The 6,484-nt window shown below is 35.7% G+C and overlaps 1 pseudogene; it reads left to right on the forward strand.

Annotated features, from left to right (window-relative positions):
• The first annotated feature begins 480 nt into the window (after positions 1 to 480).
• Positions 481 to 2,534, forward strand: LOC132094692 (histamine N-methyltransferase-like; annotated as a pseudogene).
• The last annotated feature ends 3,950 nt before the right edge of the window (positions 2,535 to 6,484 follow it).

The following is a 6,484-nucleotide window of genomic DNA, read 5'->3' on the forward strand; positions in this document are numbered from 1 at the left end:
TGTATTGCATAATAATTGAGATTGAACTACCATGAATTTCTACTTATTTTTTATTATTATTAGTTTGTATGTCTCCTTTTGTTTAATCATTTCAGACTGTGTTAAATTACACCTGTTGCTATGACTGCAAATAGATTGTCTCCATGGCCCTAACCCAACTCCCAAAATCCAAAGACAGTGATTGTTTATCTGTTCTTCCATACCCAAAAATCTGCCCCTAGTTTGATGCGCATCACTACAGTACTTCTATGTACACTACTTTTATGTACCATCTTAAAGAGACAGATTCCCTGCGTTACAACCCCTCATGTCATTCTAAACCTGTATGATTTTATTTCTTCAGTGGAAAAAAAATGCTATTTTAAAGAATGTTGGTAACCAAACAGTTTTGGTAACCATTGACTTCCATTACATGGACTAAGAAATTCATTCATAACTCATTTTATTATTCTAAAGCACCAGTTTGAGCAGGTGGAAACCATGGCAGCTCCTTTCAGATCACTTGTGGAAGACTATCCAAGATACCTTATAGTATCTATCCAAAAGATACTATATCTTTTGAGCTATTTCTGGAGCGCTCATCGGAGCACCAGTGCATGCAGGACTTCATTCATAATACTCTACCAGACATACTGGCAAGGTGCTTTATCGTTCTTGATGAATGTCATATTTTATTCATTTAGCCTGTCCTAGATTTGTAATACAGAGTGTGCCAGCAGATTAAACATTGACAAGATATTATAATATTATCTTGCCTTTATGATGTTCTCTCTCGCTCTCTCTACAGCATTGGAGGGGGGAGATCTGTTTTCAATGTAATGGGAGTAGGGGAGTGGAGCAGGTATACTTTTCATAATGACTGAATTATTAAGATTCTGTTTATATCATCCTTTCATACAGTATATCAGATTTTAATACCTAACAGAGTTCTCACTTCTCCATGTGCATCTAATTTCCAGGTGAGATTGATCTAGAGATGCGAGCACAGCTACACCTGAAACATCCACAGGCCAAAGTCGACAATGAAGTGGTGGAACCAAGCAATGACATGCTGTATAAATATAATGGTACCAGTCATTTTATCGAAGCTCATATAAGCTAACCATATATGCTTTTACTAATTCTATCAATAAATGCCTTTTTTATGCTGTTCTTTATCTGTTTAGTTCGAGTGTCAACAACTCCAGATCTTGATTATGTAAACTTTACATGGAATAAAATGACAGCATCTGAATTTGAAAAACATTGGCAAGAGAAAAACCCTGGGAAAAAGAAGGACTTCGTTCACATGATACAGGTTTTGAGCTACAACCAGATTATTGTTTTAAAGTTGTGACATAAAAGAAATAGAGACAGATCTTTACTTCCATTTTCTGACCTACTTTCGGGTGTTTGGATTTTCAATAAAGAAATTCATGATTCTGTTAATTGGTTGTTGAGTGGATTGAGACAGATCTAAAAACAGCCGACTGTAAGAAAGGGATGGGACCCAAGTACAGTAGACTAAATGATTGGACAAGTCTGGCGTACATCACCAATGAGAAGCCTAATGTTTTACAGAGATTGGGTTATGCCATTTTTAATTTAGAATTACTATAGGCCACAAAAAATTAAGATATGCACGGAAGAATCGTTCAGAATAACACCAAGAAAAAAAAACATCTAGAAAAAAATATTAATTTGAATTTCATGTGACTTTTTCATTCATTTCATCAACTTATGTCAATTAAAAATAATATTACTGAGATCTGTATAATATCAAACATCTTTTGTTGTGTTTGCAGAATATTAATATCAGTCTGTTTAACAGATGCTATACTATGTCAAAGATCCATTGGCTACTTTCTCATTCTTTCTGAGTCTTCTACATAAAGATGGGAAACTGTTAATCATGGTGTCAGGTACAGTAAATTCTGTTCAAGTTCAAAACTTCGCCTTTTGCTTAAGTGGACCTTGTCTAACAGGTTTAACTCAACTATGCTCAGGCTTAGTTTTTTTTTTATCTCTAATTTTCATTAAGCATTTCAAATTATGGACAACCTTTGGGAAACAACTCTCTAATACTGAGATCAGCCAGTGTGTTAATACAGGAGATATAAAGACCTTCCTAGACACTGAGGGAATCCCCTACCAGAGCTGAAGGAGACCAGGTGGGAGAACTGCTGCTGGATTTCCTTACCGAGGTCATAGAGTTCAGGAAGAATGCTCCTGAAGACCTGAAGAAAGGAGTGCTGGACTTACTGAGACATCCTGACTGCAGTAAAGAGGTGGATGTAAGGATCATATTCAACAACAACCTGGGAGTCTTAGTGTTGGAGCCATAGCGTCAAGACTCCTTTCTATCTCATCTGCACACAAATATACAATGGTTCTCAACCTTTTTGAGTCCAAAGCCCTTCGTTATCCACATTCTCAATAATATTGAAAGGCCCCATGACTTTTAAGGCTGTTCATGATATGCTGATAATTATTAAGAAGAATGATTCTTAATAAAATAAAATAAAAATTCCTCCCAATTTCTGCATTTTAAAAGCTTTAAAAACAATACAGATGTGTAATAATTTTTATTAATTAACATGTCATTTCTAGGTCTAGAAATAACACATTTAAAATTACCTCAGATCAGATTACCTCACATATATTAAAAAAATATATTTAAAGCATGTTTTGGTCTTCCTGGTTGAGAATAAATGGTTTAGGAAATACAGAATCTGTATTTTCACATTCGAAATGTTCTGAAACGTGGGTTATCATAACAATAGTTAATAGTATTTTTTTATTAATATGTTCAAGAGCTTTAAACTATCCTTTTTCAAGGTAATTGCTGTTCTAAAGAATGTAATATTGTAACATGATTTTGTTATGGGTGAACAAACGGAAAAAAAAGGAAAACCATAGGAAACAATGCACAGTTTATTTTGCATCAAACATCAAACAAAACTATTTTAATGAAGGCCTGTGTAGTTGACGGGTCATTAAGAGACCCTGTAGCACAAACTCCACTATGAGTAACTCTGTACATACTTTGTGTATATTGTCTAAGCAGCAGATTACAACGTTTATATATTAATTTATAAACTATGATTTTACTACAAAAATCTTGATGATGAAAGAGATGAGATTGACTAGTTGTGTTGTTTTGACCTTATACCTCATTTAGTTCTGGAGAGATGTTTAATACCTAACTAGACAGGACAAAGGTTGTGTACATTTCAAGGTTAAAAATACATATACTTGAAAGTACTACCAAATTTATTTGATTATGGAGTGTAGAGGGTTAGAATAGCACTTCCTTCCCCTGACAGCACACGTACATCACGGAGACGTCTATTTGACATCTGCAGGAAATAATTTTTTTAATGTTTGCTCATCTGCAATACTTCTGTGTTTCCTATCAGATGTCAAATAGACAATTATTAGATGTCTTTAAGATGTTTATGATTTAGAACGTATGTTAAACTGGCATCTTAAAGACATCTGTCAGATGTTTGTACAAAGCACATGCTTTTCAGATCAGTAATTTTAAAAAGACATCTTGCATACATACATGTGGTATCTGGGTTCCTTTGTGTTTGCTGACATTAGTATTGTAAAGTATAATGAAGCAGCTGGGTGAAATACAAGTGTCATACAAAAGGAGTAAGTTAAGACAAACTTGTCTTGAAAAAGTCAGAATAACACAGAACTGGATCTGGATGACAATGACACAGAGGTCTTTGTTGACTGAATTAAACCAGCTTGACTGAGTTTATATTCCAGCTCACACCTTAATCAGCTGTAAGGCTGAGAATTATCAGAGTTTGGCATTAATTGTTTGTTTGTTCATTTATAAAGGATGAATAGTAAATTCATCTTACTATCATTACCATCATATACAGAACGATCAAAGTTCAAAACAATTTAAATATACTATACACTCAATGCACGAACGCTGCTGACGTATTTCCGGTGGAATCTCAGCCAGTGTATTTACTTCCGCATAACGCATTCTATAGCAAACTGCACTTAAAACTGCGATCCACGTGGATTTTTTACTGACACTCACTTGCTTTAGGAGTGTTAATTGTGTCACGATGTATGTGTTGAATTCAACTAAATGCATTTTATGTTCTCCGAAAAAAGAAAAAAAAAGTCATAGGGTCTGGAACAACATGTTACAACCCGAATTCCGGAAAAGTTGGGACGTTTTTTAAATTTTAATAAAATGAAAACTAAAAGACTTTCAAATCACATGAGGCAATATTTTATTCAAAATAGAACATAGATAACATAGCAAATGTTTAAACTGAGAAAGTTTACAATCTTACGCACAAAATGAGCTCATTTCAATTTTGATTTCTGCTACAGGTCTCAAAATAGTTGGGACGGGGCATGTTTACCATGGTGTAGCATCTCCTTTTCTTTTCAAAACAGTTTGAAGACGTCTGGGCATTGAGGCTATGAGTTGCTGGAGTTTTGCTGTTGGAATTTGGTCCCATCCTTGCCTTACATAGATTTCCAGCTGCTGAAGAGTTCGTGGTCGTCTTTGACGTATTTTTCGTTTAATGATGTGCCAAATGTTCTCTATAGGTGAAAGATCTGGACTGCAGGCAGGCCAGGTTAGCACCCGGACTCTTCTACGATGAAGCCATGCTGTTGTTATAGCTGCAGTATGTGGTTTTGCATTGTCCTGCTGAAATAAACAAGGCCTTCCCTGAAATAGACGTTGTTTGGAGGGAAGCATATGTTGCTCTAAAACCTTTATATACCTTTCAGCATTCACAGAGCCTTCCAAAACATGCAAGCTGCCCATACCGTATGCACTTATGCACCCCCATACCATCAGAGATGCTGGCTTTTGAACTGAACGCTGATAACATGCTGGAAGGTCTCCCTCCTCTTTAGCCCGGAGGACATGGCGTCCGTGATTTCCAACAAGAATGTCAAATTTGGACTCGTCTGACCATAAAACACTATTCCACTTTGAAATAGTCCATTTTAAATGAGCCTAGGCCCACAGGACACGACGGCGCTTCTGGACCATGTTCACATATGGCTTCCTTTTTGCATGATAGAGCTTTAGTTGGCATCTGCTGATGGCACAGCGGATTGTGTTTACCGACAGTGGTTTCTGAAAGTATTCCTGGGCCCATTTAGTAATGTCATTGACACAATCATGCCGATGAGTGATGCAGTGTCGTCTGAGAGCCCGAAGACCACGGGCATCCAATAAAGGTCTCCGGCCTTGTCCCTTACGCACAGAGATTTCTCCAGTTTCTCTGAATCTTTTGATGATGTTATGCACTGTAGATGATGAGATTTGCAAAGCCTTTGCAATTTGACATTGAGGAACATTGTTTTTAAAGTTTTCCACAATTTTTTCACGCAGTCTTTCACAGATTGGAGAGCCTCTGCCCATCTTTACTTCTGAGAGACTCTGCTTCTCTAAGACAAAGCTTTTATAGCTAATCATGTTACAGACCTGATATCAATTAACTTAATTAATCACTAGATGTTCTCCCAGCTGAATCTTTTCAAAACTGCTTGCTTTTTTAGCCATTTGTTGCCCCCGTGCCAACTTTTTTGAGACCTGTAGCAGGCATTAAATTTTAAATGAGCTAATTAAGTGGATAAAAGTGTAAAATTTCTCAGTTTAAACATTTGCTATGTTATCTATGTTCTATTGTGAATAAAATATTGGCTCATGTGATTTGAAATTCCTTTAGTTTTCATTTTATACAAATTTAAAAAACGTCCCAACTTTTCCGGAATTCGGGTTGTAGTAAGTTACTTTATTTTTATAGGATTAAAGTATTTTAACATAAAACACAATTTTTCTACATTCTGTGTTGGCCTTACTATTCTGATAGCATATTGTGTCTACCAGAGAGGAAACTTACAGCAAAACATTTAAAGGGACTTTAAAATGAATAACGTTTAACATTAGGTGGCCGTTACAATATATACACCATGGAGACATCTATTTGACGTCTGCATTTACATCTGCTAGATGTATTATTTAGTGTTTGCTCATCTGCAATACGTCTAGGACGTTTTCTTTCAGATGTCAAAAAAGCATTTATTAGATATTTATATTTAGATGTTTATGATTTCCCATATAGCAATAGAGCAGGTGGAAACATTCAATAAATTTTAAAAAGAAGTTGATTTGTCAATGTTGATTACGTGGAATTATTATCACTTTTGGACCCGCAATTAATACAGAAAAATGTTGAAAATTTGAAAACTCTGATCAGTGTTTGCTTTAGTTGGGCTTGACTTTAAAGGGGTCGTTAGATGCCCTTTTCCATAAGTGGATATCATTCTTTAGGGTCTTAATGAAAAGTCTGTAACATAGTTTGTTTATCATTTTTCATATCCTGTCAATAACAGCTCTTTACAGAGCAAGCTGTTTGGTAGCATTTTTCTTTAAATGTTAATAAGCTCTGCTGACCCCGCCCCTCTCTCTGAGGGACTGTTTACTTTAGCCGCATTCATTGTGAAA

Source organism: Carassius carassius, chromosome 19 (genome assembly GCF_963082965.1).
Source record: "Carassius carassius chromosome 19, fCarCar2.1, whole genome shotgun sequence".
Classification (NCBI taxonomy): domain Eukaryota; kingdom Metazoa; phylum Chordata; class Actinopteri; order Cypriniformes; family Cyprinidae; genus Carassius; species Carassius carassius.